Source organism: Falco rusticolus, chromosome 12 (assembly GCF_015220075.1).
Source record: "Falco rusticolus isolate bFalRus1 chromosome 12, bFalRus1.pri, whole genome shotgun sequence".
Classification (NCBI taxonomy): Eukaryota; Metazoa; Chordata; class Aves; order Falconiformes; family Falconidae; genus Falco; species Falco rusticolus.
This window is the reverse complement of record NC_051198.1, coordinates 4864565-4887600: the sequence shown is the minus strand read 5'-3', so window position 1 is coordinate 4887600 and position 23036 is coordinate 4864565. Positions and strand designations below refer to the sequence as shown.

Sequence of the window (23036 nt, the reverse complement as noted above, 5' to 3'; positions counted from 1 at the left end):
AAAAACACTTCATTGAAATGGACTGTCTTTAATTAGGTCTCTATGTGCGCTTAGCACAATAAGGTGCCAATTTTGGCTGAGGTCTCTGAGCACTCCTACCTGGCAAATGAAACAGGCATTTACTGCAGGGTTAATGACCAACTGAGATTACTTGATATTATTTCATTTGTACTGCTGTCACACCTAAGAGCACCAGCCACAGACCTGAACCTGTTCTGTGTTTGCATTTAATGCATACAGAACATAATGACAGTGCCTCTCCCAAACAGCTTAAAATTAAGTTTTACTCTCCCTTCCCCCCCCCACCAACTTGCACCGAGTTTGTTCCAGGGAATGCTTTGCAAATACATCTGCCAATGGGACGGCTTCAAGTATCTCCTTGTGTCTGTTCAGATTAGATACAGATAACACCTGAGAAGTGCAGATGAGATTCTGATCACAACTAGAAGTGAGAAATATTTTCTACCAAAAGGTTTAATGAAATGAAAACATTTCCTGTGTTTTTAAACGCAGTAATGTCCTACCAATATTTTTTTTTGACTAAAGGAAAACAAAAACCCAAATAAGAAAGACCTAGGAAACAACCTGATGTTTTGTCTTCGGGAAAGAAACACATGTCGATGGAATTTCATTTTCAGAGGACTGCCTTGAGAAAAAGCAGTCTTTATTTCCCTGCAGAAAGCTTTGACCCCAGCATGTCCATCTGCCACTGTTCTCATTTCTGCTAGCAAAACAGAGACTTCTACACACAAGCGCACTGGGTTTGGGGTATGAAATCCACCACCTCACCACTATCTTGACTTCAGTCTAAAGCCCTTGAAAGCTCCTCTTGCATGTTACAGTATCTAGGGAAGCCTAATACAAGATAGTACTTGCTGCATTCAAGGATACTTTGGGTGCTGAAGTACAGTGGAGCATCTGGTAGGGGATGAAAGAGATGGAGATGTGAGATGTGTTATAAGCCATTTCCTTTCTCTGTGGTGGCACTGATCCTTGAGAGAGATTTTCTTTCTTCTAGTAAAAAAACTTTTCAAAGGAGGTTCCCTACCAACTTCAGATGAAAGGACAGCTGGTGTGAATATCTCTTCAGCATCAGTGCCTGTTTTATGCTTTGCACACACCTGGAGAGTCCTGGAATACAAGAGAAACCACCTGTATATCTTTGGTTACCAGAGAAGTTCCCAGAGCAAGTCTGGGACTTCAAAAACTGGCATTTTACCAATAAGTCACAGGCAGCAGGAATTAAGTACTTTCTCCCTCGCCTTCTTCAAAATGGAAGGAGCATTCACAGCTTTGTTTGCTTTATGTAGGCTCCTCATCTTGTGCAGAGGTGCACAACAGAGAGAGCAGGGACTGAAGAGTCGTCTCATCCCAACACTATTCAGCTTTTCAAAACTATCCAATAATGATACTTTCTGAAAAGAAAATCCCTTTTATTGAAACAGCCAGCAACAAAAAGAGAAAATTATGATGTGGCTTTCCATTCTGCCCTGCGTTAGTACCTCCCTACTATAAAGACTGCCTTTCAGGTAGAACACCTTCCTGAATACCAACACGGGTAAAAGATGGGAAAAAGGAAGACCTGTGAGGAAAGCAAAGAATCCATTTTAGGAGGGATATCGCAGTGCCTATTATATCACAGGACATTCTCCTACAAGCATCACCACTTGCTATTCAACAGAAACAGGCTCCAAGACAGAATATTGTAAAACGTCCAATATCTTAACACGGATTGCTCAAAGTTGCTCATCTAAAATATATATTTGTACATATGCAGCAAATTATCTAACAAAGATGCTAAATGTGCCCCATGAGGATTCCCATTCTCCCTCATTGCCTTCACTGGGAGCACAATGTGCCAGTATCTTAGAATCACAGAATCGTTTAGGCGGGAAAAGACCTTTAAGGTCATAAATCCAACCGTTAACCCAGCACTGCCAAGTCCACCACTAAACCATGTCCCTAAGTGCCACATCTACATGTCTTTTAAATACCTCTGACACACGTTTTAAGAATGCATGGCAGGCTTTATTGTCACACTTAACACGAATTATACTCACACTGGACCATATAATCTTCACAAGATTATACAATTCTCTAGATTGTAATCTCTATCTCATGCCATGTGAACCAAGGTAGAATGACAAGGAATTGCTGGCCTCATAACCTGGAAATGTCTAAACCAAGCATCTTCCAACTAACCCTGATGCTTGTCTGTAAAGTTTTCAGGGCAAGTTAGACTCAAGTTTGGGAGTAAAATTTTAGAGACCAGAAGGCAGAAGCCTCTCTGCCATGTTATTTTTAAGACCTTTATGAAGATCGTATGAATGCAGAGATGGGTGTGACAATCTAGGGGATGATGATCGGAACTGTTATTAGAAAAAACAAAATAGTAAAACTCTTTAATTCCCACAGCTGCAGAAAATTAAATCTAGAAACATGAACCCAAATAATCACCAGCCAAATAAAACCCCAGAAGGCATTCTTTACAAAATCTCATCATTTTTAACCAGTGGTATATGATTTGAGAGGCTTGACTCATGACTCCTTAATGCTTTGGGTTAGCAATGCTAGTTGACAGTTCCAGTGACTGAAGTGAGCTTACTTATTATAAGTCAATCATGTGTCTACCTGGCAATTAGCCAGGAATCCTAAAATTAACAGCTCATTAGAAACCTGTCTGTGACATACTATTCACATGAACAAGCCCTTGCTCAGGAGCAAACCCTCTGAACCCAGCGCAGAGAACAAGGGAGAGGACCAGCATCCAGCACATGCTTCCACAGTGGGGTTTGCTGCTTCCAGCAGGGTGGAGAGCAGCATTTCCGTGAGCAAACAGGTCCTACATTTCCTATAGCTCTCTCCTCGAAAGGAGAGCTAGATTCAGAATCTGTGAAATGTTTCTCAGTTGTTCTGAGATGTTTTTCTGGAAATCAACCTCATGTCTGCAGACATTACTGCTAAAAACACTGGCTCCGCTCCATCAATGCTATAATGCACCACTGGCAATTTCAACCCCACATTGAGGAAGGTTTGTTCTCAGCAGGATCATTTGATAGAACAGCAGCAATGTTGGCTACAGTTACATAAACAGAAGCAAGCCCAGAGCTGATTATGTCTTTTCATTGATTGAAGGGGACTTCTGCAGGATCCAATAGTTTTTCCATCCTTGTTGATTAGAACTGGGCAAGATTTTTCTGTTGAAGGATGTTGGCTTCTTCAACTAACACAATTCAACTGTTGACAAAATTTTGGAGTTTTCATTGAAAACTCTATTTCAATAAAAATTCCAAACTAAAGAATTTGATTGTGGATCAGAAAGTATCCTTGATTAAAAACCAAAACATTATTTCATATGTTGAAATTCCACTTTATATTAGTTCTTGCTTTTGTTTCTTGTTGCACCACTCTCACAAAAAAAAAAAAAGTAATTGGAAGAAACTTACATCAAAAATAGCAGAGGAAGGGTTTTCTTGAATTGCATTTTTCCACATGGAAAACACATCTCTAAAGCAGTCCTATTGCTAATACATGTGGAGACAAAAGCAGCATTAGTAACACTGCTAACATTTAGGAGACATGGGTATATGGGTATCAATCATCTTGAGATGTTGGAGAATGTGCTTTTTTCAGATATTAAAAGAACTTCAGATGTGGGACAACAATATATATCCATGAAAATTACAGAAAAGTGAAAGAAGGGAAGAACTGAAAAAGTTAATACTGCATTAAAATCCATTGGACTTGATACGGGGCCCAGTTTGAATATTCTCACCCGCACAGAATGGTATTTTGATTTCAAGCCACTTCACCAGTAAACAGTGGGTGCTATTTAGGAAGAGTACAGGCATTACAGCCTGGCCCACTGTTATTTAGAAATAGAATTGTAATTGTGTATTGAGTTCTTATCTTAGGATGAGGTAATCTACAGTATGCTGATGAACGTTTATCAACTGGGCTGGTAAAGCCCCAGGGAATGACAAAGGGTAGAAAGAATAGGAAGGAGACACATTGGCTATGAAACACTCCTTGCTAGAACAAGAAACAATAGTGTGCTGCAACTGAAAGCGAGACACTTCCGGGACAAGATACCTTGCTGAGGTACGTTACTCCAAAGAGATAAGCGTATTTTCAGTGACAGGTTGGGGCACTGAAAACAGCAATCCCTGCAGGGAGACACAAGGTCTTTCTAAGGTTTATGTTTAAGGTTTCTAAGGTCAAGTGACTCTTGCTTCAGACTAGCAAAGTTTTTGTTCTCAGGTAAAAATGTTTAAAACAACTTGTTATAGAAAGTAAGTACTAAGTAATTCTTGAATCCCGGAGACCTGCAAAGTCTCTTAAAATAGACACCTGAAATAGCACACCACTTCAGATTTCTCCATGTTTTTTACATATAGTTGAATCAGTAATTTTTCAGTCAGAAGTTTACCAAAGCATCACAACTCGACATTTTAGTACTTATTTTCTGGTTATATGGCTATATCTTTCACATCTACAGCTATATCTTTTATGTAGAGACACACACAGACACTAACTAATGATAATCTCAATATTAAAAAGCAAATGTATTTCAAATCTGCTGCTGGTGTCGAGCTCTCCATAGGAAGGGAGTCCAAATTCCCAACTCAGAGAAGGAATGAAGCGTGCCCAAAAGGGGCATAGGATGGAAAGTGCTGCAAAGGCGGAACATGTGAGAACTACAGAGAGATGTTAAAAGCAAGGCAAGAAGAGTTTCACACTCAAAGCATTTATTTTTTAAAAAAAACTTTGGCCAGCACTGGTTGGATTTTTCAGGAAGCATCACAGAGCAGAACAAGAACTGACAGCACCTAGACAGTACATGTGCTGTTTGTACTGCTGCCCACCCTCTTTCAGAAGGAATTTTGCGTGCTATTCCCACCACCAAATTTGAAAATCCTTGCTTTAATCCTTAACGTAATTTCTGTCCCATTTCTGTAACTTCTATACAGCCTTCTAATTGACTTAAATAAGCACCAGAGTCCTGGTATAAAAATCATTTCCAAAGAGGAATATGGATGTCACACGAATTAATAAAGCACACAAAACGAAGATGTGGAAGAGAATGCTTTCCGCACCTTCGCCTACAGAGCAGTGTGCTGTTACATTGGATTAAGGCTCCCCATTGGTCGCATCACATGCGGTGCAAAGCATGTGTAGTCCTGTTATTCTACCCATGACAAGAGGAAACCCCTCGGTCAGTATCTTGCTGCAAATCCTGCCCTTAAGCAGGGGTGAGGCTCACTGAGAACTCACTTGCCGAAGTACCATGGATTTAAATTCTTTGGTGCCTGACACAAGACAGTTTAAAGGGGTCTGAGGCTTTATAATTCAGTTATCCAGCACTGGGCATGCAGACCCAAGACCAACTATTTCATCAGTGATTATCTTTCTCAGAAATATGTTCCCTCATCTCCAGCCCTGTTTTTTTGTCAGACAGCAGGATACAAAACCAACATCAGCCTCTGCCAGCTGCTTGAGTAACCTCACAGAAATGTGTACATGAAATTCTCCTGAATCACATACCTCACAACAAATAATTGATTCCCCTGGTGATGTTTAGGAGTTTTTATCGATCTGACAGCTCTTTCACAGGCCTAACTGGGAGGAAAATAAGGAGTAACTTAGCAGAACTTGTGCTTCTTGTTCATGCAGGTCACCACTGCGACAGTCACCCAGCCACAGACAAACTCTTGCACACGTTAACAGCTCTTTCTCCTGAGCTGGGCTGCCAGCTAGTGACGAAGAACTTGCTGAATACCACCATCTACTGGCGTAACATGTGGGGGCGGGGCGGGGCGGGGCGGGGCGGGGCGGGGCGGGGCGGGGAAGGGAAAGGAAACAAGGAGGGGAAAGTGAAAGTGGCTGAAGAAAAATTAATAGCATGAGGAAGAAAAACCCAAAGCCACTTATCATAAAATAAAAAGGCATTTATATGAGTATCAAAGAAGCAAGAGGCAAGGAAAAAAAAAAAAAAGATGGTGAGAGCTGTTTTCCTGACAAATTGCCACATGTACCATGCAGCTGGCTATGACTGCTAGGCAGACACAGCACCAGAGCCCGGGACCCAACACAACTCTACCGCAATAGATGCAGGCAGGCCAGTCCCTACCAGGCAGGCTTCTCCACAGCCTGCAAACCCTTAGACGATGCAGGCTGATGTCCTGTGTACCACAGGCAATTACATCTCAAAATACTTCTTTATTTTAGCCCCAAATCTTGTGTTTGCTTCAGGTACCTAAAAGGATGTCTGGCCTTAAATGAAAGCCACCAAAAGAAGTCTGGATTTTGTTTGAATGGGTGGTCACCACCTTCTGGCATCTCAACAGAAGGCTGCTGCCCACGGGGTCTAATGGCTCAGGCCTGGCTTCCTGCCTTGGACTGCTCCTGGACCTGGCAGGGCTGTGGCCAGCATCTCCTGACATACCACAGCCTCTGAATGTCTCTGTGTTACAGAGCTTCTCCACAAGCAATAATGCTCACCCTACTATTGATCTGAGTTAGATAGGAATTTGTCTCCAAGATAGGGAAGGCTCCATATGTCATTACCATACTGCTCAAGTCATCCACCCACTTCGATCTGCAAGGCTGTTATCACACTGATTGCTCTATGTACACCTTCCAGGAGTGACTTTACAGTCATCTACTCACCCAGAGTCATAATTAGAATCAGGAATGTACTATTGCAAAAGAGATTTAATATTCATTTGAATCCTTAACATTAATTTGCTTCAGTTGTGTGCCAGCCCCCTTTCCATATTTGCTTTCAACGAATATTTTAACAAATTAATTTTCTGGCAGGAATCTTTGTGGAAATGGTAAGTTTCAAATCAGTACTGGGGAATGCTCTTGGGGAAGAAATTTAGTGTTCATAATTGTGTGTATTCTCAACAGAAACCCAATAGTAAGTGTTCTTCTTATTCAACCCCACATGCTAGGCTGCAGTTCAAGGGTCCTCCACTCAGTCCCTGTCTCTGCCAGGCTCCCTGTCTGATCCTGGGCAACTCGAGCAATCTCTCCCTGGGCCAGCACAGCTATGCACAAGAGGTCAGGGCCTGCAGCCCCCTGAAAGCCTAACCCTCTGATGGTGACTGTACAGAGATGCTTCCTGGAGTCAATAAGAACACGGGTATGGCGGCTGAGCACAGGGAAAGTCTACAAATATGTGCTTTTAATTGGGGCTGGCCAACTCAGGTTAGAAAAAACAGTGAGGGCTCTCAAATTGCTTTGGGTTTATCTGATTTAATCTGAATTATCTAGCTCAGGTTAGCAAATCTGAACTAAGAACATACTTGCAATTTTTTTGCTATGGAAATAGCCATCAACCCTAGTCTTTCCCACCACTGAGATCATAAAGGCTATAGGAAAGTCTTTACCTTTTCTTCCCATCCCTAATTACAGTACAATCTATTCCCTTTTTAGACCAGAATCAGCCTTTAAAGTCTACCCCTTCCCCTACAAAAGACCATAGAATATATTTGCGAAATTAAAAAAGTTATCTCAAGTCCCTATCTTACAGCTCCCTTTGCAAGGAAAGTGCTCAGCCACACCAATCGGTGATTTCATCAGTTCTTTCTGCAAATGCTGGGGTTTTTCTTCTGTATGAGAGAGGTTGAAGAATTAAGGAAATCATATTCCATTTGAACTTTCTGCTGCTGTGACTCTTTTCTCTTCTCTTTTACCTCTTTCCTCATTCAGCCTAGCAGCATACCCTTTCCTTTTTTTTCTACATTCACCTATTCCTTTTTCTACCTCCTTTTTAAGTCTGCGCTGTGGCCTTCTCACAGAAATGCAAGAAGAGATGGTAGCACTTTATCCAATTATTTCTTCACAGTGATACATCAGACCTCACTAGAAGCTGTGACTGGCTGCACTTGGGCTTTCCCTTCTCCCCTAGCAAGTCCCAGGATGGAATGTTTGTGCCATCACAACTTCTGCCTGTACATTGCCACTACTCCTCCACCTCCATGGCACCCAATTTTCTGTCCTCTGCCACTCCGGGCTCATCATTCTCTTTGGTTTTCCCACTTCAGTCAGATTCTTCCTCTCTCCTTCTTATTTCTCTTTCTTCACCCTTGGCTGCGAGCCAGATGTCTCAGGTCTGATGGGTGAGTGGGTGGGTGTGCAGAGAGAGAGAGAGAGAGAGAGAGAAGAAAAAGGAAAATATCCCAAGTCCAAAGGTCTGCATAGGATTAAGCCCCATTTGCCCCAGACGGTTTGAAGGCAAGAAAGAAAGAATTCAGACACAGCAAGGACTAGATAGACTTTCCAAGTAAGCAAGTAATGCCAGAAAATATATTGGACTAATTTCATTCACATGATACCAATGCAAATTGCTGGTGGCAGGGATCAAGGCTGGGATTTTCAAAAGGGCTAAAGCTCATGTTTTTAAAAGCTCTTTACTGACTTAGGAGTCAAAGTCCCATTTTCAAGAGGAAGTTAAGAGCAAAAAAACCCTTCTGAAGCCAGTCCTAATTCTACCAGTCAGACTGGCATTCCCAGATCCTGACTTTGCTGCCACCTCATTTTCATGGGGAAAGTCCCCAAGATCTCTCTCAGTGGGTAGGCACGGGCTGTCTTGGCAGCAGTGAGCAGCTCCGTGGTGCCCACCTCCCACCTAAACCCCAGGATGAATCAGAAATAGGGTGATCGCCCACTGGGTCTGGTTGGTACACAATGAATGCACATAAGCCTCATCATACCCCGTGCTTAGTGTTGCCACTGTCCCTCAAACACCATCATCACCTGAACTTGGAGCAATATTTAAATGTGGAGTCTCCCACTTTTAAGACACAGCATTGTTGCTGGCTGCAAGGCATACTGAAGGGTCTTGCCATACTCTTCCTGCTGAAGTTCCTTTGCTTTGTGTAAAGTACTGAAAGATTTACTGGGGCCAAGAGAAATCCACAATGATTCCATAGCCTAGAGATCAACCTTTCCCCAGAGGTGGGAAGCTGGTTTTCAAAACCCAACCCTGAGACTTGAAGAATATTTAGGGAGGGGAAAACATATCACCTCTCTTCTGGTTTTCTTGTGGTTTGTTTGTTTGGTCTTTATATGAGATAGCCTTAATTCTGAGGGGACTAATGGCAAGGTGAGGGAAGAGTCATATCCAGAGGTAGACACCTACTGTGTTATGGCAATGCAAGGCAGGATAGGAAAGTCCTGTCCTTCCCTCTCACCATGGATGTGTTGGTCTGGGCATGCCCAAGATAACTCAAGAACTCTGGAAGCTGTGTATACTGTTCTATAAGTGCCTACATCTCCCTCACCAAAATTCAGTGGCACTTGCTATCTCCCAAGTCATTTAGAGTACAAATTTCAGAGGTATCTTAGGGTCAGATGTTTACAGATATTTACACCTCCAAACTGCACTTACATAAAATATTCCTCAGTGAATTAGGAATGCAGTCTGCCATTTTTCAATTTAATTTTTGCCTCTGCATTCTAGAGATGCTGTTTGAAAATCCTAGTCTTGCAAATACAGTTAGCAATAAGCACCAAAAGACTGATTTTGAAACAGCTCCCCATCCACACTCGAGGACACATTCTCACATGCGCCCAGCTCCCTGGCTGACACATCAGTGAAATGCCCAGATTCTCAAATATGCCAAGCACACCCAACTATTCTTCATCACCCTGTATTCTTTTTGGGAAGGGCAGAATTCATCACTGCTTTTCTGAAGTGGGCTTGGTGTTGAGTTCTTTTGAAAACCAGGCCCTACTATTTACTACTTCTCTGAACAGCTCCAGTCTTTTAATATTTGCTGGCAGAAACAGTACCTTTGTCTCCAAGGTAGCTTCATCTCCCTTCCCAGATATTGTTTCTGACTTCAGTAGCAGTAAAGGTAGATCAACCAGTCATTTTGAAAATCCCACCCTCTATATTATGTCTCAGCAACTCAACACCAATTAGATTTTGGATCTTGAATCTTTTCAACAAACTGGCAGTTAATGATCTATAGGCAAAGACCGTTTGACAGGCATGGCTGAAATGTAAAGCCATATGTGAAAATCACCATCTTTTCACATACAACTTGTGAAGAGAAAGAGGAAAATATGAATCAAATTAGCTATCATTACAAATAGTGGTCTGGAAATGAAACACAGATGTTTTGATGGAGAATGGGTTTTTTCGTAACACAATTCTTCTGAAAAGCGCCCATTCTGTATGAAAAGGATCTTTTTTTTCCCCTGAAGAACTGATTGTTCAAAATATTAAAGTATTCCAACCATGCACAAAGACATCTCTGCATGCCTTTGCAATGTTCCATGGGAGCTGGATTTTGTTCTTTGGTGTTCATCTAAGCCAAACTCCTTAAATGAATTACATTTCAAATGTAATATATCTATCATCTTTAAGGGAGGAGACCGTAGATGATCAGTCCAAATAGAAGCCAGGTTTAAAGAAACTTAAAGAATGAAGTTTAAAGCCAGGTACTATGGCAGGTTTTCCAGACTGAAATATTCTGGTCTTTTACCTTACATTTTCTTGTTATTAATCTTTTTCTTCCCCCCTTCACTATAGTTACAATTCTTTTCCTTGCTCAGTGTTTATGCTATACATGAGTCACTAACAGTCATGTGATAAGCAGAAAAGTAATTTGAGAAAGGTCCACTAGAACATGTACATTTGGTCCACAGTACTTGGACCCATGTCCATCTCTGTGGCAGAATCCTCTTAGCCCTGCACGATTCAAATAAGAGCTAAGAGTAGGTGAAATTTCCAGCCCATATCCATATGCCCACAAATACAAATCTCCAGCCAGACAAGTGCGTTCCTCCTTCTCCTAAAAGGTCGAGGTTTTTCACTTCCATGCCTCGTTCCTCCCACACCTGCCGCCTTCACAAAGCCACAGCTACTATCCAAGAAGAATCATACTAAACTGAGATTTAGGACCAGTATGTTCTGCACCTACAACTACTAAAAAGTCTGCTAGCTTGTCTCTCATCTAAACCGGCAAGATGTGGTTTGTAAGGGATTTCCCTTATTAGGCTAACCAGTATCATTTGAAAAAGCAGATGAGCTTTCGGGACATCTCAAGGGCCTTTCTTTCAGATCTAAAACATAAGCAGCAGAATTCAAAACTAAAAACAAATTTTAAAAAAATTGCCTGGAGTTTAATTTAACATGTACCAGTGAGGCCATCTATTTAAGAAACAGCAACTGGTGCAGAGTGTATATAGAGTATATTAAGAGTGGCAAGGTGATAATTTTTGCAAGACTGAGGAGAAGAAATCATTTATAGCCAGTGGAATATGAAGGTGCTGTAGGTGGGGTAGGAATTTCAAGTGTACCTTTGACATTGAACATTAACAGATGTTAGTCCCCAGGCATGAAAATGGAAAATATGTTTTTTTCAGTACAAAACCACTTTGATGCTTGAGCTGGGAGAGCTCCACAAGATAAATTATAGGACTGGACCAGTAAATTTGCATGTCTCATTTTTGGGGGACACACAGAAGGACTCTGAACTCCAGGTGCCAGCAAATTTGATAGCGAAGCACAGGCTTGTCCAGATTCCCTAGCTGACCTGTGGGAGAAGATGCCTGCTCTCCTCTGACATGCCATGTGGCTACATGAAAAAATCCTTGTGGTTCCTGATCCCTCCAAATAAGGAACACTATCTTTACAGCCACTCCAAACAGAGAACCAGAACAGTGCATAATGTGGCATGACTCCTTCCTAAGATTTTCTAAATCAAGTAAAACGGAAAAGCGGTCAAGTCCAGAATAGAGCTAGGCTTAATAAGTTTCAATAAGAAACAAAGAAAGCACTGTTTTGCACTGTATTGTTCAGGCTTGCCTTTAGGCACATGTAGAAAAATGTTTACTAAATAACCCAAATACTTAGCAGTGAGATGCATTTTATTTCACACTGAATTTTCTGCAAGTGTACACATGCCAAAAAGGAAGCAAAAGGTCATCAAATTATTCTGGGTACCAAGCTGTCAGTGCTGTTCTGCAGATGCAAACCCCTCCATTGCACCACGAATGAGCCATGTAAAAACACAAACCAAACAGATGCTTTTCCCCAAAACAAAACCAGAAACCAAAAAAGTGTACCATCCTGCATTACAAACAGGAACGGCATGGAGAGGATTCATGCCTTCAACCATGTGTTGTAAGACACATAATGGGATTGCCTCTTTAATACGTGACTAGGACCCATGATCTGAGATCAAACTTCAGTCTGCCAGGTGAGTAAAGACATTTGAAAAGTACCTGACCAGAAGAACCAGATGAAGAATAACTCCCTCTGCCCTGAATTGATTTTTTTTATATTCTTCAAGCAACATGCTTCAGCACACTCAATCCTTAAGCCAGTCCCAAGCCCAACTAAATAAGATGCAAATGCCCTCCCGTCTCCTCCTCAGTCTTTGCCAAATCAATTGTAGTGTTTATAGCTGATTTAACTGAGTTTTCTTTAAAAAAAAAAAAAAAAGATTACATAAAACAATACATTAAAACTGACTCATTACTGCGAAAGATTTTCATTTCAAGTAAGCGTCTCATTCTTTCGGAAAAACACCTCTCAAAAAAATGTCTGATCTGCTTTGCATAGGACACTACATCTTGCCAATCAGACAGAAATACCTGCATCTCTAAGTCACTTCAGAAAATAGAAGTAAGGTGGTTTTTTAAACATTGTTCTTGCATATCAGATCCCCCACCATAATGACATGGTTGGAGTCTGAAACTAATGCCAGGCAGACCTCAGGCAGGGCTGAAAACCTCTGTAAGGTACAACATGTACCTGCCAACTGCACTATTTCCAACCAAAGTCTATGGCCATTTTAAGTTATCTACTGCTTTAGTCATGAGTTACCTTCACTTTCCCATTTTTCTACCAGCCACAGCTAAATCTCAAAGACTTTATTATAAAAAGGTATTACTTACAGCATACTCAATCTTAAACCATACATTGCTGAGCAACTTGCTACTATTTTAGGTAGAACGATCAAACACACTAATTCCTAAGATAAACACAACCATGCTGAAGCGACATATTTCAAAATCTTCTGTTGTTTGGAATAATCACCTTCTGAGAAGAAAGCAGTGATCCAAATCCCTGCTAGTAATAAGCAGGAATGCTGCCTGAGTATTATCAGTGATCCTGCAGTTACCATCCTGAGATGTCTATAATTAACTACTGCCAAAAACAACACCACTTACCCATCCACAGAATATTCCCAACAACTGCAAGTTTGTTCCTGACTTCAATATCCCTTTCGGTCTGAAAAGAAATTACCACACTGATTTATTCAAAAGATGTGCTTCCTGTGGGTAATCAAAGTCTTTATAAGCATCTGCAGTTTCAACTGCTTAATTTCTACTGCTGTTAGCGCTGGAGAACACACATGTGCATAAAGGAGCCAGCTGGATTCTTCTGGTTGTTTGTGCATCCTCATCAAAAATCATTCCCATCAGTTACAGCTAAACTGATCTATACTGTGGTAGGCCCTAGGGGTACCAGGCAAGACCAGAGCACTGCACAAGCATGCAGCAAAAGACAGTCCCTGCCCTGAAGAGCTTACAGTCTACATGCACAAGGAATGGCAGATGCAGCAAGACACAGTGACTCATGAAACTCTGGCAGTAGCAAGCTGAGAATGAAGATTTTCTCGTGAGGGAGTTTTGTAAGCTTCATCAGCTTCAGATAGCCTCTTCCCCAGGATATGTGGGTGGCAGGTTGAAAGCCACTGTTCTAGATCCTAGGAGTTCTCCTTTTGTGGAAATCATTGCAAACCGTGATGACACTTGACGAGTATCGCAGGAGAAAAACCAAAGTAAGATTAGCCACTACTGGCAGAGCAAGGACATCCAGATGACGAGCAGCTCCTGTGGGACTCCCCTTTCTAGTTGGGACTAGGCAACATGATGTTTCAGCCCTTTAGAAGATGCAAAGCAGAAGGACTGCTTTTGCATAGGTGATTTGTAAAGCCAGGACACTATTGCACAATAAAGCTGCCCTCGTTCACGTGGGCTAGATTCAAAGAAAAATGTCAGTGAGAACCACTCTATTTCTTTAGTGGATTTGAATCAGAAGGACAATTTTGAAAGATAGTTTACTTTTCTCCAGTCACAAGACTATACAATGTCTTTTAATGCCACTTCCCTTAATTCTTCTTTAAAGGGTGCTCTGAGTTAACAGGAGCTGCGCACTCAGCTGCCTTTCCGTACATGAAACTTGCTCTAAATCAAACGGGAAGACATTTGCATGGGAGCTCCTGGGAGGCAGTATTTGCCATTCTCATTTTCTGTCTCTTGACATGGAAAAAAAAAAAAAAGGATTTATCTGCATAACTAAAGAAAACAGCATTTTGCATATGTTTCTACAAAACAATTCAAATACTGAGGAAAAGGGAGGTGTTTTTTAACTGTGTAGAGGCAGAACTAATGTCCTTTGGATACAATGGCATCTGAGGGACACTGTCACTCCTCAGTGTTTAATAGGGGACTCTGGTAGCTGCTCATGGCTTTTAATGCTCAGGACTGCAATAAACGACATCATCTGCCTGCCAATCTTGAACAGTAAAAATTCCAGCATTTTTCGTTTAAGTATCTATGGAAGGTTTTTCCCACCTATTGACTTACTGAAATGAGACGGACTTATTACTCAAACATGAGAGAACTTTTCATTTCCAGGAACACATACTTAAACTTCTGATGAAGATGGGAGCTTAGGGCATATCATCACTACCTCTGGCGAGCAGGACCTGAGTTAGTTAAGCCTAGATGTGAGCAACCACCCTACAAAGCAAGTGTATCCTAATGATCCTACATCCCCCAACGGCTGCTGAGCCTTCAGGGAGTGCATCCCATGGCTCTCTATGGCACTGCACAGCTCTCACCCAAGGAGTCACAGGGGGATTGGTCTCTCCATTTAGATTCCGGTTGTGAGCTGTAAAAAGGCACTGAAGTACAAGCTGGCCTGGAATAATTTACCTTCCACCCTAAGTGTGACTACTCTAGTCATGTGAAACCAAAGCCCATATTCTAACTCTTGCTCTCAGGAAGGTCTGTCCCAGCTGACAGAAGTGCTAATCTCACTGCAGGGTTTTGCATGGGACAGAGAGAAGATGAAGTACAACAAACTATTAAAAACCCAACCTGACTGTGCAGTGAAGGCACACGCTGTAGATCAAAGGTGCCATGATAAAAGAGTTTGAACATTTCAGAGCTTGCAAAGTGACACTCGATTTTGTTAGAAAGTTAAATCTGACAAAAGCTTATCAGCTTTCCAACAGCAACATCACTGAGAACACAGCTGCAAATGGATGTCCTACAAGCAAACAATCAACTATGGATCTCCACAAAAAGGAAACTCCAACGAGCTTCTCAGATCTCTCTTCAACTTCTAATCAACTATAAAGAACAACAAAATTACAGAAGCAGGAAACCATGCTTCCTACTCTTTCATGAAAAACCTTTGAAACTCCTCCACTAAAGTGAAGATTTAAATAGTCTCCTAGTTATAAAATAATCTCTGCTTGTTTTCATCAGCCTGCCAGTTTCAGCCTCTTGGAAAACTCTTCCTTCACCTCAAGCAAATACATACCCACTTACAGTTACCAAGATTCATTAGCTAGTTACCCAGATTCATTAGCTTTTGTTTGCTACGGAAAGCCCTTCTAGCGCTGCCCAGATGGGTACAAAAGGAAGGGCACTGCAGGAGACCCAAGTCAATGAGTGAAACAGAACTTAGGAGATGCAAATATGGGTTTTAATTCTGTCTCAGGGTACCTGTGTAATCCTGAGATCAGTCATGGAGAACCTGGCTCTGCCTTAGTGCTCCAGCTAGAAAATGGAGTGGTAATTCTCTGCCTCAGGGGAATCCTATGATGAAGACATGAAGAAAATCCTGAAAACATGAAGGCTCAGCTATTGTGAGGCTGCAGCACTCATAAATATTTAAAGAGAATGAAATCAGGAGGGAGGAAAAGGCAGGGGGCTTTAATCCACTTCAAATTTACTTTTTTCACTGAGTACAAGTACGGAATTGGTAAAACCAAGTAATCTGATCTTACTGCAATGATGCCACAACAGGCAATGCAAATCATAACATAAAGGCAGTTGAGTGTAGAAATGTGTTTCTTTTTGGCACTGTCGGTTCTGTTGGTTGTCACACACCCCCAGGAGTTGAATGAGTCAAGACACAATAAAAAAATCCCATCAACACAACAACACTCAGTTTCCCTGCTACTTTCATGAACTCTTCAACTAAGCCCCAGGTTTTCTAACTCTTCAAGGTATGGACATAACATGTTTGCAGATGCTTCCTCTTTGCTCACACTGGAGTTGGAACTTGACACTTGGTGGCATAAGTAATAGGAGGCCAGAAATATCTGAAATGAAGCTTGATACTCACATGTATCAGTACTGACTACATGACACACCCTGTCCTGTAATGGACCCTGAAAAGGGTCACACCTTCCCTTTCTAGCATTGAAATTAGCCGCAAAGCCTGCCTCTAACATGATCCAGATGTTTTTGGGAAGGCAACTGCAGGTGTGGACAGTTTCTCAACTTATGTCACATCCTCAAGTGATGTGAACTAGTGTTGAACTTCCAGGAGGTTACAGCTCAGGAGCTAACCATGCAGGAGGAGGTGGGAGCACCAATTGTCACAGGCAGTTCAAGCCAAGGCTGGTATTGATCTTACTGACCAGACATCATGCCCAGCTGCCTTGTGGCAGCAGATTTCTCTTTGGTGATGGCAACCAGATGAGGGATAATAAATCTGCAACTACCTCTCACTCAAGAGTGAACTGGAAGGACAGTGGCACTTACGGACATGTACCCAAGAGATCTAAGACTGTTGTTTTTCCACTGACGACCTCAGAGATTACACAGTACCTTGTCAAAGAGCAAGACTAATTTTTTCTCTTGCAAAGAAAGAAAAAAACCACATATAAGAACACACAGGTAACAGTGAAGATTTGCATGCAGTGTGGCCAAGAAATCAAGTGACCAGTGAAAAAGACAACAGAAGGAAAGACTCTTACTTACTCACTGGGACTAAGAATCTTAGTGCCTTGGAAGATGGCAGAGTTTGATAATTTGACACACAAGACTTCCAATGGTTAAATCGAGGTCTAGTAGCGATGCTGCACATGTTTTTAAGGACACTAAAGCATTGCACAACTTAAGGAGCCATCTTCTGATGACTCCAGCTTCTGCATTTACCTAGACTGACTGGTTCTTCCAAGTAAAATCTCTTTAGGAGAGCTCAGACAACTCTAACGAGCAAACTCATTAACCTGTTGCACAGCCATGTAAAGTGCCTGGCTGCACACAACAAACACAGCCTTTGTGGCAGTTCAATATGGCAAGATCTGGGCCACTTCAGTGGCAGGCACTCAATGTCAAACACTCACATAGGTTTGCTTAGTAGTTATTAAGTACACTTAAATAAGTTATTAAGTTGTTTTGCAGAAAGTGCAAAATGAACAAACATAACGGATATTTTTGGGAGAGATGTGCCATGACTACTTTCTCACCCCATGCCATATGTGCAGAGCTGTACTTTTTGGCAGTACAACACCCAGCATTTCAAGCTCATAGAATCGCAATGTTTATTGTCTGCCAGATGGACTGTGAAATGTATAGTGTTCATAATGGGATTATGCAAGTTGTCTATTGTTTGAAAAATAATCTGAGCATTATCCTCTGTACTCTTTCAATGGATTTCCCTTTTATACAAATTAGGAAGTAAATTTTTTTTGTTGTAAATACTTGTAGATATCTGCTTTCATCTTTACAAATGACATCTTATTTAGGCACATACTTCAACAGTATTAAGGGAAAACAAGATTTTTTTGCATGAATGAAAGCCCAAAGAACACATTATTTTATGGAACTATACATATTGACTCTGATCACGAACCTGTATTTCTCAGTGTCCCAGAAATAATGACCAACATATGACAATGCAGTTGCTATAGGTTACAGCTCTTAATCTCAGTGGAAGAAACAACTACCTTTCTGGAAAACACCTAACTTTGGGTATATGCTTGCAGTTCCTGAAGCCAATAGAATTGTGCTTAAATGATTATCTGAACTGCAAATTGTGCATCTCGCCTAATCTTCACATTCTGATTTTTTTTATAGTTACTGACACTCCCAAGGATTTGATGGGCTTTAGATACAGACATCTTCCAAATGAGGTGAATCCTCATTGCTTGATGGTCAACGCTGTATCAGATTCTGCCAGTCATTAAGAAACTCTGACTGCACAAATAAAACTACATAACTTAAAAAGCAAGACTCAGCATGACTACTGCTCTTCCTCAAGTTATATCCACTGATGTCACCCATCTATCAAAGGTCTGCCCATTTCACACTCACCCTTCTCGCTGAATCTTGACAGGAGGAGCCTTTGAAAACCACTCACAATACATTCAGCAGTGAACATGGACCACAAACTGGGATATGTCTCCAGTGCCATGAGTGACAAGCAGACCAGATCTATATCTTAACACCACGCTCCCAGATTTCTTGTGGGGTCAAATGTTTTTTGTGATTAAGCTCTGGGGCTGGTTTTAACTTCAGAAATGTAGTGTTGTTCGGGAATGAGTGCTTTGGAGGACTTCCAAAGCTCACCAAAGAAAAGATTAAAAGTCCTATTGATTGCCATTGGGCAAGATCAAGTCATCAGGAACCATTTCTCTTCTTACACTGCCACTGCTGCAGAAATTATCCAATGTTTTCCTACAGGTTCCCAGATTCAGGCTCTGTCCTCTGCAAGACACCGCTGGGAACACCTGTAACATCCCCTTTCAGTAGGAAAAGGCCCTCAAGCTCTGACCTTCAAGGCATGCCAGAAGTCAAGGGTACTGTTGGCAACTTTCACCTGTACAGTCTGCTATACTACTTTTTTATTATCTATAGCTTGAGTTAAGCTTATTAACACTAATGCAGCATCAACCTGAAATTCAAAGGGTTGGAATGTCAGTTCCACAATATAACTAAAGTGACACCCCTAAATAAGCATGAATGAGCTTTGAAATGGTACCAAAGAGACATTTTTACCACTAACACGGAATCAAACGTGAATTATAAACTCTTCCCTTTCCCCACACCCTGCCATGAAGAATCACAACTCAGATTCACCCACAGATGGCAGTACTTCAGTGGCAAACACAGTTATGCAATAACCACGCTGGGATCCTGCAGAGCAAAATTGGTTGCAAAAGAATATATGCACATATACTGGTGTTAATATGGTTCCTTAGTCAAAATGGCTGTGAAATGAGTGAAAAAAAAGGGAGTGAGTTTCTCTGGATTAAAGATATTGCAAAGGAGAACAAGAATGAATAGTGGCCTGTAGCCACTTCTACCAAGGTAAAATGTGGAATATTACCCGATTTAAAATCACGAAATTGAAGAGAATTAGCTGACAGTCATTTTTCAGTTCCTCTCCAACTAAGAAAATGAAAGGATTTGATAAGCTATGGAAACTCACTTACAAAAAACACAGCATTAATTCTTGTGATAAGCAAGCAGTTCTTTTTCTTGAAAGAGTTCATTGTTCATAAGTAATTTAAGGACAAATTCCAATTCAGGAAAATACATTTCATATCAAAATTCAATACAACATCCAAGAGTGAGAGGAAATTCAGGGCAGCAGGATTATGATTTTATTTTAGGTCCAATTCTTGAGGTCTGTTTTTAATGTTGATTCATAAAAATGTCGTTTTGGTCAAATACTTTTGAAGCCGTGATTTGCTAGTGGCTTGGCTCTTTAGGGGAGGGGGAGAACTTGGAAACATTGTTGGCTTGGCCAGAAGGTATGAACTTATTCTTGCATTTGACCTCCTCTGTACAGCACAGACTCAAATATTGATGCATCATAAGTTCCCTGAAAACACACTTGAGTAAGGCTCTGCTGTGTTGGATGTTGCATAGCAGTGCCAAGTACATTGTGTTGGCAATAACCTGAACAACTCCATCTTTTTTCCTTTCCCATGTTCCCCAAAGAGTCCTCAGGTCTTTTTAAGATGATGCTTTTGTGTCTTTTTATTTCATTCTGAGTGAGCTTTAGAAAGTCTTGTGTTTTCCAGGTTTCCTCTACAATCATTTAAAACTGGAAAGTTAAATTCTCCTGTAACTCCTGGAGTTCATGAGTTAAGAAAGACCACGACAACTTGTAAAACATGAAATAAGAAACGTATGGTAGATGCATCCCTGTTCTATTCTATCGTAATCTGCACACTAAAGAATTGCTTGGGTCCTGGTCAGTTGGAGGCGGCCAACTGAGGGAACCTGCAACACAGCACTTCCAGGAGAATAAAGCTCACCGTGCTCAGGCCAGTGCAGAAAGCACCTCCCTTGTACAGCACGTCAACACCCTAAGAAATGACTGCCACCAGCTCAGGTTCTTCCCATTGCACTGCAATTTGGCAGGGCCCTCTTGGAGCTATATAATCAAGCCCTTATTTTCCTGCTAGCTTCATGATGACTATGTTTCTCCCAGACCACTCCTTCACTTTCTCATTTTGCCTCTCCATTTTCTACCATTCCCTTAGTAAAGGTTAAGCCAATTTGGAGCTTTCAATAGGCAGCATTCAGTCATCCAGGAGCCTGATCATGTCTGCTTGTCCTCAGAATGGGCACAGAAAAGGTAACAGCAATGGAAGCTTTTCCATGTGCTGTCCCACCCAGGATGCCAAGCACCTTGACCTGCAGGTCTTCTCCCATAAGGACATGAGGATACTTCATTATCTTGTAGCATCATTAGGTTGCTCGGTGAGAGCTACAGTGTCAAACAAGGGTGGGTCTGTCAAATGTTGCCAGTTGGTATGAGATCATCTGGCCAATGAGACAGCCCAAGGATCATTTGCTTTTACCTAGACTTCAAAGGCCACATTGCTTCCAGCCAATAACCAAAGTCTCCTTGATTCACGCAAATGACCCACAGATGAGGTACTTCACATTTCATTATTGAACCTCTGACCCACCCATTGTCCAGTCCCTGTTTTTCCCCTCAACTGTCCAACTGGATACCCCAAATAAGTTAAAGCACAGTGCCCGAGAGTCATACAGTGCTGACTTTCCACTGCTCTAAAGGCAAATCCTGCACTCGTATAAACGTTTCTAAACTCCAACTCAATAAACAGGCCCTTCATGAGAGTATAAAAATAACTGAGCCATGCTCCAAGACCTTTTACATTGCTAGAGAGGTGCAAAGGGTGTGTAGTGTAAATAAGAATCAGGTTCACAATTTCTATGCCTGCTCTTGTTTTCAATTACACCTAGATTTGTTTCAGCTTTGAAATGAAGCTTGAACTGATGCCAGACAGTTTTTTTCTTAAATCCCAACACATTCCAGATTAGCTGTGAACAACAGTTACTCTTTTCCATTCTTAGCCTACCACTTCTAAAAGGATTCAGAAGAGGAGCTGGTCTGGTGGAGAGGACATGATCTCTTTCAATGAGCACAGGTGCTTCTGTGTTGAAGTATTAATCAACCAAAGTCCCATATGACCATTTAATTATGTTAGTATGGCAAGCAGTCAGCTGTGGGGTTTCTTCAGAAGCTCATGAGGTCACTCCATCTCTTTAAAGCAAAAATAATGACTCTCCAGCAAATAGTAAGAGTTGGCAGCTGTGATGTTGAGATGATGTAATTGTACACAGTGGTGATGTGAGATTTTTCTTGGTTCCTAGAAGCCAATACTGAAGAGGTAATCATAACAACAACAGTATTTGCTTAAAATTTTTGGACAAGAAAGGAGACCAAGTTTCTTGCAAAATGAACAGTGATCATAGAGAGTGAAAGGTCAGAAATTGGCTGTCAGAATTGGAAGCGGTTAGGGCCAGGCTCTGGCGCTGAAAATGCAAGGTAGCAAGCAGTGCAAAGAGCTGACTGTTTGCCCTGCACTAACACACATATCTTTATATTCTGAGCACCCTGAGCTACCTCCCTCTCCACCCCTCCTCTGTTAATAGCTGATTATCTTCTTAGTTTTGCCATGGGAAAAATGATGGTATGGAATTATTTACTATTAGTAGGCTCCCCCAGAGCAAATATATGGCACTGTATACCTTGGCAAAAGGGGGTGGACACAACACTGAATCAGTGACTCAAAGAACCAGCTTTCTTGGTTTTATTGGTGTTGGTGAATTTACTGAAAAATAACTACTAAAAGAAAGAGCCATGTTTCTTTTTCTACAGCTTAAGAGAATGGACTGGAAGGACTAAGCAGGTTGAACAACTGGATAATGAAAATATCTGGTCACCTTAGCTCTGGGAGGCTTCAAGTGTTTTGCATCTTGTAGTATCCGCATCCTCCTTTACTTCTTAGGTTTGTAACATAAGAAGAATGCCACTTAACTGAAACAGGTAATGCCTGTAAGAAAATGCAGGGCCACACTAGTCTGGCTAAACTACTTTTGCAATGTGGCTCATTCCATTACAGCTCCTAATTACTGCTGCACAGATGCTCTTATTTATAAGTGGGGGTAGCAGGCATACTGCAGCTCTGCTGTAAGTTTCCTAGTCTGCTCTGCTGGTGGAGTTTGATTTTGGAATAGTTAGAGATGGACTCAGTAACCTGGCAAACTGAAAAAAAAAAAAACCCAAAAAACCAAAACCCACAACACACCAACAAAAAACCCCCAGAGGTTACTTTACTAATCCTTAATAAAGTAATGAGGAAATGAGTGGATTATTTGCAATGATGGCTACTTTAAGTGGTAAATAAAACTCCTTACACTGTGTCACTGTCTCTCACTGGGTTTTGTGCTTTAACGGTTTGTGAGGGCAAAACATCATGCAGGTGTATGTAATTTTAGTCACTCTAAATTCCCCCTAGGTTCACAGGGACTGAAAGTTGTGCCTTATGTCATCCAAAGTGGTAAAACCCCTCAATGTGAAACAACAATGGGGTGTGACCTTCCAGTATGATTTAACATCACAGGGAACAAATAAATGCCGCAGAAGTGGGCGAAAAAAAGCTGGCACATTAGGAAGAACTGGATTCATTAGGAAGCATTGATTTTATTTAAAATCT

The 23036-nt window shown here is 41.4% G+C and overlaps 2 long non-coding RNA genes across 5 annotated transcripts in view; both read left to right on the top strand.

The window, feature by feature from the left end:
* The window catches only part of LOC119155912, a 30159-nt gene extending 24354 nt beyond the window's left edge, over positions 1-5805 (top strand). For all 3 annotated transcript variants that reach the window (XR_005106915.1, XR_005106914.1, XR_005106912.1), the window contains exon 5: positions 5674-5805. This is a non-coding gene — a long non-coding RNA (uncharacterized LOC119155912). The remainder of the gene's footprint in view (positions 1-5673) is intronic.
* A 76-nt stretch (positions 5806-5881) lies between these two features.
* Positions 5882-22743, top strand: LOC119155913. 2 transcript variants are annotated; one of them, XR_005106917.1, is made up of 2 exons: positions 5882-7147; positions 18133-22743. It is a non-coding gene; the product is annotated as an uncharacterized LOC119155913 (long non-coding RNA). The 2 variants fall into 2 exon arrangements; XR_005106916.1 differs by having other exon boundaries at positions 5882-12218.
* Positions 22744-23036: the final 293 nt, after the last annotated feature.